The following is a 12377-nucleotide window of genomic DNA, read 5'->3' on the forward strand; positions in this document are numbered from 1 at the left end:
CGCATTAAACATCCCCGTTTTTCCTCCACCTCCTGCTACCCTTCCCAGCCTCTGGTAACCAGTCTTCCACTCCCCATCTCCATGAGTTTAATTGTTTTGATTTTTAGCTCCCACAAAAAAGTGAGAATGTGCAAAGTTTGCCTTTGTGTGCCTGGCTGACTTCATTTAACATATGACCTTCAGTTTCATCCATGTTGTTGTAGATGACAGGATCTCATTCATTTTTTATGGCTGAATAGTCCTCCATTGTGTATATGTGTCACATTTTCTTCATCCATTCACCTGTTGATGAACACTTAGGTTGCTTCCAAATCTTGGCTCTTGTGAACAGTGCTGCAAAAAACATGGGAGTGCAGATATTTCTTTGATACACTGATTTTCTTTATTTCGGGGTATATATCTAGCAGTGGTATATATCTAGCAGTGGGTATATATCTAGCAGTGGGATTGCTAGTCATATGGTAGCTCTGTTTTTAGTTTTTTGAGGAACCCAGAGAAGCACCTTTTTGCTAGCCTTCTGCCTGGAGGCATCACATTTTCTAATTTGCACTAAAGTGTCTGCTGAGCTTGCCATGGCCCTCCTCCTCAGTCATCAGCAGCAAATAAAAACCAAAGGATCAGTCTAGACGACTTCTTGGTAAGAAGCTGATAATTCAGATCCCATCATTTAATAATTCTAATTTGGATTGTTTTCAATATAATAATACCACTTTTCACTGAATTTCATATTTCACCTTTCTGCTTACTCCAGTTCTTATGAGCTTTTCTAAAAGGTTTCTTTTTCTCTGCACTGATTTCATATTCAGCATCAACTTCAGTGAAATACCATCTGGAAGATTAAACCATGTATTACGTGTTCCAGGTAATTTGCAATCATCGTAGAAAACATTGCTTACTATACCAATCTTTGGGGGATATTTCTTCCAGCACATTTTCCTCCATCCAAAAAAAACTGCGCTTTCTCTCTAAGCAGGTCCGTATGTATAGCAAAGTATTATCTCTAGTTCTGGGGTACCTAAATTTTTAAATAATTTGTGGTGTGGAATCTTAGTAACTTTTTTGAATGTCTAAACAAATGACTATTGTTCTATCTTATCTTTAAATTTATTTATGCTCCCGAAGAGCCATTCTAGCGTGATCCTGTCTCCAGAAAACCATGCTTCCTTTTCCAGACTAAGTTGCTTGCCTAACTTTTTGAGAGATTCTATCAGCGTAACTGTATAGGGGAGTTAGACAGAATCTCAGGCAGCTCTATCTAGTGAAAATTTCTGCAATGATGCAAATGTTCTATATTTTTGCTCCCTAATAGGGTAGCCGCCAGCCATATGTGTAATGTGAGTCAGGAGCTGAATTTTTAATTAATTAAATTTTAACTTTAATAGCCACTTGTGGCCAGTAACTACTGTATTGGTCAGTACAGGTCCAAGGCCTTCTCTGGAACCCTTTTCATGAATGGATATCACACTAAGTCCCTGCTTCACAGTGATTGCTTGTAACAAAATGCTGCTTCTTCTTGTCAGCAGTACCATAGTTTCTCCCCCAAGTTCTTGTGAAATTATCTTACGTGTTACATAAAATTTTCTGACCCTGAATTTTCATTAGCATATATTACAGGGTTTTTTGTTTTTTGTTTTTTTAAATAGGGTCTCTCTCTGTCATCCAGGCTGGAGTGCAGTGGCGTGATCACAGCTCCCTGTAGTCTCAGCCTTCTGGTTTTAGGTGATTCTCCCACCTCAGCCTCCCAGACAGCTGGAACTACAGGTGTGCACCACCACACCCAACTAATTTTTGTATTTTTTGTAGAGATGAGGTTTCACTATGTTGCCCAGGGTAGTCTCAAACTTCTGAGCTCAAGTGATCTGCCCATCTCGGCCTCCCAAAAGTGCTGGAAATACAGGTGTGAGCCACTGCGCTCAACCAAATATCACTTTTACATTAATAAACCCCGTAAACTAGATGCCTAGAACTTGGGAGTAAGTCCTTTGCTCTTTTAGTTTTACCTTCTTGAGACTGACATTTGGAAAGTTGTGCATGTTTTTGTTTCCACAATTGTAGGGCATTCATACTTGCCTAGGAAAGTCACTATATTTGAAGGGTATCCTGTGAAAAATGAAACGGTTAAAGTTTGTAAAATATGTACCAGAAAAATGTGTTTAAATGTGCTTTCTAGTACATTCTTGAAAACTTAGGTATTATAATCATCTACAAATGGAATTTACCTACAAAAACAATCATCACAATCACAGGTTTCAAAAGTATATAATCTTTTTAAAGAAAATAATATGATACAGGAAAGAGAAAAAAAGTGATTATAACCTGTCTCTTTTTGGTCACTGTAGGCTAAATTCTTTATATTAAATTCTTTATATTAAAGTCTGACAAATTTATTTGATTGAGATAATTTTGATAGAGAATCTTTTTTTTGTTTGTTTTTGAGATGGAGTTTCGCTCTTGTCACCCAGGCTGGAGTGCAATGGCGTGATCTAGGCTCACTGCAACCTCTGGCTCCCGGGTTCAGGCAGAGAATATTTTGTCTCAGTAAAATATTTTACTGTGCTCATTCTTTTATTTCCTTCTTCAGGGAATTTCTTGGATTATTTGCTATGAGCCAGCACTGTGGTAGACACTTGGTAAGTAATACAGTGCCACCCTACATAATCTATGGAAAAGGATGATAAATCCTAGGCAAGAAGGCTGGAACTAAAGGAAAAAATAAGATTATGAGGTACAGTTTCAAGGCTTTTCCTGATAAGGTAAGTTTCATTGCAAGAGAACAATGAATTAACCACTTCAATCTTTCTTTCTTTTTTCTTTTCTTGAGACAGGGTCTCATTCTATCAGCCAAGCTGGCGTGCAGTGGCATGTTCTCTGTTTACGCCCACCACAGTATCCCAGGCAACTGGCACTACAGGTGCACGCCATGAAGCCTAGCTAATTTTTTAATTTTTGTAGAGATGGGGTTTCACCATGTTGAACAGGCTGGTCTCAAACTCCTGTGCTGAAGCAATCCACATGCCTTGGCCTCCGCAAGTGCTGGGATTACAGGCATGAGCCATTGCGCCCAGCCCCACTTTGATCTTTCTAATAAATGACTACTCAACTGTTAAGACTGTAAATCTGCTTGATGAAGAGTGAGGGATCTTAAATATTACTGTCTTTGGTATGCTGGGGACATTTGGGCTCGTCAGAGAGTGTGTAGGCTGGGGACTCTTCCAATGGTACCCATTTTCTCATCTTCCTCAGAATAAAACCCAAAGTCATTCTGTGTCCTCTCAGGTCATATGTGATATGCCCTGCCCCACCTTTCCAACTTATCCTCTGCAGTTCTCTCCCCTCATCCTATCTATTCCAGCCACTCTGGTCCCTCTGCTGTTTTCCAGACAAGGAAGCAAACTCCACCTCCAAGCTCATCCCCACCTGAGGGTGCCTACAATCACATGCCACCTCCCGCTCCTGCTTAGTTAGCCTCTATTCCTTTCCTTTGCTTTATGTTTTTTCTTATTACTTATCACCCCCCAACATAAGATTCATTATTTATTATTTGTCTCCCCCTATAGAATATAAGTTTCATGATGGCAGGGACTTTGCATTATGGCAAGGCATGGAAGAGTACCTGCCTCTTACTAGGCCCTCAGTAATATCTTTTTGAATGAATAAATGATACATGCTTTGTACTTATTTTATAAGGTTGAATTACTCACCTTCCTATATCTAAGTTTAAACATTAGTATGAAGAGAGAAGTTATACCTTATTAAATTACCCCTTAAGAGTGTTAGGAAAGGCCAGGTGCGGTGGCTCACACCTGTAATCCCAGTACTTTGGGAGGCCGAGGTGGTCAGATCACCTGAGGTCAGTAGTTCGAGACCAGCCTGACCAACATGGTGAAACCCCGTCTCTACTAAAAGTACAAAAATTAGCTGGGTGTGGTGGCACATGCCTGTAATTCCAGCTACTTGGGAGGCTGAGGCAGGAGAATCGCTTGAACCCAGGGGGCGGAGGTTGCAGTGAGCTGAGATCACACCACTTCACTCCAGCCTAGGCAAAAGAGTGAGACTCCACATTAAAAAAAGAAAAAGAAGAAGAAGAAAAAAAGAATGTTAGGAACATAACTAATGTTATTCATATTCAGATTTGACCTGCTGGAAGACAAACCATTCTAAAACTCAATTTTTTTATTTTATTGAAAGAATGCCAAACCATACATTCATACAACTAAAATTAATATAAAAGAATGGCATACAACTATAATAGAAACTTTGTAAGAACCAGTAAACGTCAAAATGAGATAATGCTGCCAGGCACGGTGGTTCACGCCTGTAATTCTAGTACTTTGGGAGGGCTAAGCAGGTGGAACACCTGAGGTCAGGAGTTTGAGATCTGCCTGGCCAACATGGTGAAACCCTGTTTCTACTAAAAATACAAAAATTAGCTGGCATGGTGCACATGACTGTGGTTCCAGCTACTCGGGAAGCTGAGGCAGGAGAATCTCTCGAACTCAGAAGGTGGAAGTTGCAGTGAGCCAAGATTGTGCCACTAGACTCCAGCCTGAATGACAGAGCAAGACTCCATCTCAAAAAAAAAAAAAAAAAATAGATAATGCTTATGCTGATGTTTATAAATCATTCCTTAGGTTTACAGTGTGAAGATTAAGAAGGGAAGAGACTTGCACATAGACCGAGGGTGTTAATGGAAGGCAGAGAGAAAGTTCAAATCTTCAATGCCTCTTTGCATTCAAGTTATTGGTCTCATCTCAGGGAAAGTGTCCACCCACCCAGGCATTCCTCAGTACCATAAATTAAGAGTCATTTAATCAAAACTTCTGCTACACTTTAAATGTTTCTCCCTTCCAAAACTCATGTTGAAATTTAATTGCCGTTGTAATGGTATTAAGAGGTATGAACAATAAGAGGTGATTAGGTATTAAACCATCCATAGGGTCAGTTTAATTCCCTTTTTAAAAGGGCTTTTAGGAGTGCGTTCTCTTTCTTGGCTCCTTTGCTCTTCTACCATTTGAGGAAAGGTGTTCCTCCCTTCTGTGGGATGCAGCATTTAAGACGCCATCTTGGAAGTGGTGACCCAGACCTTACCAGGCACCAAGCCTGCCAGCACCTTGACCTTGAACTTCCCAGCCTCCAGAACTGTGAGAAATACATTTCTGTTGTTTATAAATTACCCCATTTCAGGTATTCTGTTATAACTGCACAAAACAAACTAAGATACCTTCCCTGTCCCCTGGGAGACCCGCATTCACCAATTTAGGCAGTTAAAAAGAATCAGAGTTGTTTTTATTCCCTATTTTTCACATTCATTTTTTGTGATGGGAAGGAAATTTTATGGCAGCAGGTGTAACTAACTCACTTCAGTGTTCGCAAACTTTGAAAGCCATAAACTTATTTTTAAACTTTCCATCAGCTGGGATACATTTATCTGCAAGTCACAGAAATCTCAACTGAAAATGTCATTTATAGCCAGGCGCGGTGGCTCATGCCTATAATCCCAGCGCTTTGGGAGGCCGAGGCGGGTGGATCACGAGGTCAGGAGATCGAGACCATCCTGGCTAACATGGTGAAAACCCATCTCTACTAAAAATACAAGAAATTAGCCAGGTGTGGTGACGGGCACCTGTAGTCCCAGCTACTTGGGCGCCTATAGTCCCAGCTACTTGGGAGGCTGAGGCAGGAGAATGACATGAACCCGGGAGGCAGAGCTTGCAGTGAGCTGAGATTGTGCCACTGCACACCAGCCTGGGCAACAGAGACCCATCTCGGGAAAAAAAATAGTGGTATTTATAATAAGTAAATTTATAGGCTTACATACAGAAAATTCTAAGCATGAGTGGCAAATAGAGTTAAATTACCCTGTAGTTCAATAATATCATCAAGAATACAAGTTCTATCTTTCTCTTCCATTGTCCACTTCATCTGAAGGCTTATTCCCCTCATAGTTGTAGACTGGGTGCCAGTAGCAATCAAGGTTGGATGCTTCCTTATTTTTGTAAACAGGAGAGATCCGACCCTTCTCCCTCAAACTCCAAACAAAAATCTTTCCTGATTGAGCCTATCATATGCCATCTCTGAACCTGTAATTATCACCAGGAAAATGCTTCATGCGGATTGGTTTAAGCCTTGGTATCCTAACCACTGGCAAAAGGGATGGGACACTTACGATTGGCTTAGGCCAGAGGTCAGAAAACTATAGATGCAGGCCAAATCCTGCTTGCCAGATGTTTGGGGGAAGTTTTATTAAAACACAGTCTTCCTCTACATATTGTCTATGGCTACTTTTACTACAACGGCAGAATTCAACAGCTCCAACAAAGACCATAAAGCCCCAAAAGCCTCTACTATTTGCTATCTGGTCCTTTACAGAAAAAGTCTGCCCAGCCCTGGTTTACTTTAACATGGGTCTGCTTTGGACCTGTGTTTAATCCCCCAAACTATGATACTCCTACACAGAGAGGGAAAGTTTAGACTCAGTGTAGATCTCCTCCCATGTCAACCTAAGGCTATTTTTTTCTTTTGTTCTTTCCCAAGCAAAACTGGAAAAGAACTGAGCACACAAACTTCAGAACGAAAGGCTTTACTTTTGTAAGTCCATTGACTGATCTGCATTTCTCTCTTCTAGAGTGATGAGTATCTGTTCCTGACATTGATCTATGTTCCAGCCTTGGCTATATGTTGTTTTGTTGGATTGACTTGAATTTATTTGTTAATTCCATGGAACCGGACTACCCAAACCATCTGCCAGATCTTCAACCCACCAACAGTGTTAGATGGAATTCCCCAGAGTCCTGCTGCAGTCATAGAAGAAACATTATCCCTAAAACCAGGGCACTGCTTTGCAATGCCTGTCAGTCAGTCACAGGCAGAATGGCTCCTCTCCACGTTCACATCAATGATTTTCTTTTGCTTTGTTTTGTTTTGTTTTTGAGATGGAGTCCTGCTCTGTCAGCCCAGGCAGGAGAGCGATGGCACGATCTTGCCTCACTGCGACCTCCACCTCCCAGGTTCAAGTAATTCTCTAGCCTTAGCCTCCCAAGTAGCTGGGATTACAGGTATGCACTACTATGTCCCACTAATTTTTGTATTTTTAGCAGAGACGGGGTTTTGCCATGTTGGCCAGGCTGCTCTCTAATGCCTGACCTTGGGTGATCCGCCTGCCTTGGCCTCACAAAGTGCTGGGATTACAGGTGTGAGCCACTGCACCGAGCCTCACATCAATGATTTTCCAGGTAAGTGATTTCCTGTCCAAATAGCAATCTGAACTTTCTTTTAATAATAGCTTTTCTCGTTTACTTTTATTATGACAAGAGCAATGGATGTCCATTTTGGAAACATTAGCAACACAGATAACCAAAAAAAAAAAAAAAAAAAAAAAAAAGATTGTCACCATCCCACACTCCTAGGGAACTTTAAAAACAAACAGTGTGTTCCGGAGGTGAAGTCTTCCCTCCAAGTGGTCTGAACTAGCTTTGACTTTTCCAGCAGGAAGTCATCATGGAAGATTTCATTTTTTAACTCCCTATATTTATGAAGTTACTGAATGGGCCTATTCTTTGACTAGCCTTTCTGACAGTCTTTATTAAATTGTGAACTTTCTGACTGTTTAAAAAAATTTATGGAAAAGGGCAGGGTTTGAGAAGTTGCTATTTTGAATAACTTATTGTTATGTACATCTTTTAGAGTCTTATGTACATCTCTTTCAAACATGAAAGAGAACCTATTTCTCTTCATTTGGACTAGTACATCCAATTCCACCTCATTTTGTAAATAAAAGGAAGCCAACTTTTCTGAAATGTAGGGTTGGGAAAGTATGCTCAGCTTCACAAATCCTCACTTAGGCACACCTGTGGGTTTACTAATGCTCAGTATCGACACCACTTGAAAATGCCCAACGCTGGTTTGTTTCAAGACACCAAACAGGAACAACATTAGTTTTAGGGCTAGAATTGAAGATAGGATGGGATTCAGTATCATCCAGGTCCTGCGGTGATCTGAGTATAGGATGTGGGCCAACGCTGTAATTTTAACCAGGCATTATTCACAGAGTGGCGCTTTTCCCCTGCTCCACTCACCTCCACATCTATTATTTCGTGATGGAGTCTACACAGTACAGCTGACACCATGGTTTGTAGTAAACTTGACTATTCTTATCCTAAGGATAATCCTGCTTAAAGGAAGTATGAGCCTCTGAATACCTGGAAGAGAAGTGAATGAGGGAGGGAAGTAGACCAATGACAAAAGTTAAAAGCACACTGGCTCTGGGGCCCAGGCTGTCTGAATTTGAATCCCAGCTCCATCCTTACAGGCAAGGGATCTTGGGCAAGGTCCTTAACTTCTCTAGGTCTCATTTTCTTCGTGGATACAGTAATGCTAATAGAACCCTCCTATTTCATAGTGTTGACTGCTGTGAAGGAGAAAGGCAATACATGGGCTACAAACTTAGCCCAATATACTATGTAAGTATTAGCCCTATCATTAGGGTGGCAGGGTGGGGAAAGGGGGAAGCACATCCAGAATGGGGAAGCTGGGAGCTCTGAAACACACTTCTCTTCACAACATCATCTGCTGTATAATCCATATTTACAGGGTTCCAACTACCCCGAACTGCACAATTCATCTTTAGACTTTCTGCATCAGGCTGACTCTGGGAAAGCAGGGGTGCCAGGGTCGGTGGGGTGGGTGGGGTGGATGGAGTGTTATTTTTCAGTCAAGTAATTTTTTCCTTAAACAGATTTTTTTTTTTGCATGGCTATAAATTTACAGAAGATTGAGAATATAATGGAATTCCCATACATGGCACATTCAGTTTCCCCTATTACTAGGGGAATTACTAGCATCCCACATCAGGAAGGGACATTTGTTACCATTAACAACCAATATTGGCACATTACTTTTATTATGTTCATATTCTCTTCCTATTTTCTTCAGTTTTTACCCAGTGTCCTTTTTCTGTTCCAGGGTTCCATCCAGGATATCACGTCACACTTGGTTGTCACCTTAGATTCCTCGTGGCTGTGACAGTTTCTCAGACTGTCCGTGTTTTTGACTGCCTTGATAGTTTGGAGGAGTAATGGGGAGGTGTTTTGTAGAACATCCTCCAACTGGGGTTTGTCTGATGTTTTTCTCATGATTATAATAGAACGGGGTTACTGGCTGTGGCGAGGAAGACCACAGAGGCAAGTGCCATTTTCATTTCATTGTGTCAAGAGTACACGCCGTCCGCGTGACTCTCACCGTTGGGGTTACTCTGGAGCCGCCGGGTGAAGTAGAGTTTGTCGTGCTGCCCACAGTAACATCACTCTCCCCGCCCTTTTCCACACTGTGTTCTGAGAGGAAGTCGCTATGTGCTGCCCACACTTACGGAGTGGGAGTTATCCTGCACCTCTCTGAGGGCAGAATATCTACATAAATCATTTGCAGTTCCTCTGTATGGGAGATGTGTCTTTTCTCCTCAAGTAATTTTTCCCATCTAGTCTTTGCTTGAATGAATTATTTTATTTTCACTCAACACCAACTAAAAAATAGTCTAAAGCCAATTCCCCCAAATCGAAGGAATTTTCTGTAATTAAGTATTAGTATTTGGAGTGTTCATAAGCCTGGGCATGGGGAAAATATGACAAAAACAAGGTTTCTAAAACCTGACTTAATCTTCTAGTTGAGTGTCACAGTGGGCAGATCCAGAATTAGTAATTCCTTGCTAACCCTATATGGAAAGGCCCGAAAATGAATAAGAACTTAAAAATAAAATGAGTGGGATGGTCAAAACCAATATAAATGAATTGCTGTGAGCCAAATAGAAAAGCATCCTTTGGCAAGTTTCAACTGGTTACCTCTGCGTGCCCTGAGAATGTGCTTTCGGTGTTCCAGGCCACTGGGCGCCCTTTGGAGGCATGCATCCTGCCCCTCCTCCAAAAGGAGGCAATCTCCTAAAACATGCCCCTCCTAAGGCACACATGTTCAGAGTGTCCTAGCATCAACATGCTCTTAAAATCACACACATACACACACCCTTTTATTATTATTATTATTATTATTATTATTATTAGAATAAAAGCCATGTCTTACTCTGAATAATTTGCTGGGTAACCAAAAATCCACTTGAACTTTTTCTTGGAGAGACTCCTTCCTTGTAAAACTAAAAAGTATATGCTTTGGGGTTGTTCATTTGAAGGAAAATGGGAGAAGTTTATTGTTGGATCAGCCTGTAAAGTTTCCACATCTGTTTGGTCAGATCAAACATTAGCCACCATTATCTTCACTCTATCAGTATATTTGTTTTCTCTGAAAGCAATTCAAAATTTGCTCCCAAAGCATGAACTTACAGACATAGACTAGTGTTGTGCATTTCTCCAAAGTTTGCCTCCAGACAGAAAGACCTCTAATGTGCCAGCAGGTTCCTTGCGCCCGCCCTCACCTTGGGTCAGGCACAGCTCAGTTGCAGCATTCCGTGGCTCTGACACATCTCCTTGGAAACCCACCCATTGCCTGGTATATAGCAACCTGCATTCCCCAGTGGTAGAGGCCTTGATTCCTGTCTTATCCTGTTCTTCTGTGCTTTCACCCACATCTGAGGACAGGCCTTCATTTTGATCTATTATCTCAGGCCATTAAAATGAGCAGAAGGAAAAAAACCCCTTAAACAGCTCCAGTGTAATTGTGGTGAAGATTCTTAAAAAGAATTATCATGGCCATTTCAGAGCCTTCTCAATTTCCCCATTTCCTGTAAATGCAGCAAATGGAGAACTGCCCTGATTTCACAGAAAGTTCAGGGAGGATGTTGGGGTTGCAAGTGGTTTCTGGCCAACTAAACCCCTGCTAACAGTATTTTTCTAAAGTATGACACTTCATTTCCAGATTAGGCGCACTCACACCTTCATTTAACAAATAGGTGTCCTCACTGTGTCACCCACTATGTAAAGCGTGATTATTATCATCTTTCTGGAAGATTTTGGATCTTGTTCATTCTTAACCATTATTTTTATTTAGCACTATAGTTAATACAGACAGTATAAGTCAAAGTTTTGCTCACCCTTTGCTCACTTGGAAATTTTGGAAATCTTTGTTTATTTTTTTAAATGAAATTATTGATATGAGCTTATATTCTTGAGATATTTTTCTTTTAATTAACTCAATTGCTCATTGGGGGGAGTGGGGGGTGGGATCTAGCTAATCTAAGGGCTTTGATTTATGTTTTATAGGTATTTAGTTTCCAAATTCTTTGCTTGCAGAGGTACACTAAAAGAATGCCAGTTTGCAGAATGCACATGCAACCACAAAAGGAAATACAGTAATCTGATATTTGGTTAGAGTAAATCAGATATCCCTATTTAAACCATTGGCTTTACAGAAATTACTCAAGTGTACTTCATCAACCCCAAGCATGTCCCCTAGTATTCATGTGGGACTCAAACCCACCCTTTTGTATTAAGGAGTCTCATCAAGTGTCCGTCATGTGTCTGAGTGCAGGATGCAAAGAGCCAGGGCATCCATGAATCACGATGTGTCATTCATGGCCTATGGGCTGACAAAGTGAACAAACATTTCATTAGGCTTTATTTGAGAAATAAAACTTCAGGACAATGTACTGAAGTGGCTTCAACTGGGACAGGATTGAAAGAGAGAAAAGTGTGATGACTTAACCAAATAAATTATCTAGTAAAACATCTACCTCAGCTACTCACTACGGTGATCACATCTAGATGGTGCCATTTCAATCAACTGTACTTCTTCCACAACCTCAGTTTCAAGCACCCCATCTCTAATCACCTCATTGATTCTTGAAGCTCAGTCTCTCAAGTGCCCAGACTTTAATAATACCTCAACCCTCTGGAGCCTATGATCCATTGAACCTGCCACCTTTTGCACTTTTCCCACCTTCCTTTACCATCATAGCCCTCCTAACCCATTTTAAATTCCATGGTCAGTCATTAGAGTCCATCCTTCACACACACCCACAACTTACTGCCTCACTTTGAATTCATGTTCATTAACTTCAAGGGGTTCTTAATACTACCTGGCCATCAGATTCATTTCCCCGGTTCATTGGCTCTCCTATTCTCCTCAAAGACCATTTCACACTTTCCCTTTTTCTTTAAACCTTCCACTCTTCCTCCCCCATGTCACTCTGCTAATGATTTATTTCCTAAGACACACACACAAAAGAAGTACTCAGAAGAGAACTTCTACCACACACTTCTACAGCCACATCCCACAATTTGCCTACCTTCCCCACCATCACATAACCATCTCAGGCCAACGGGAGGGCTCCTCCCTTGCCCTCATCAAAGACCACATTCAGGGATTCTCTACCTGCATCGTTGGTTTTTATCTTTCTTCTAGGATATTGCCCACCTGCCTACAAACATGCTGTTGAT

Source organism: Macaca thibetana, chromosome 1 (genome assembly GCF_024542745.1).
Source record: "Macaca thibetana thibetana isolate TM-01 chromosome 1, ASM2454274v1, whole genome shotgun sequence".
NCBI lineage: Eukaryota > Metazoa > Chordata > Mammalia > Primates > Cercopithecidae > Macaca > Macaca thibetana.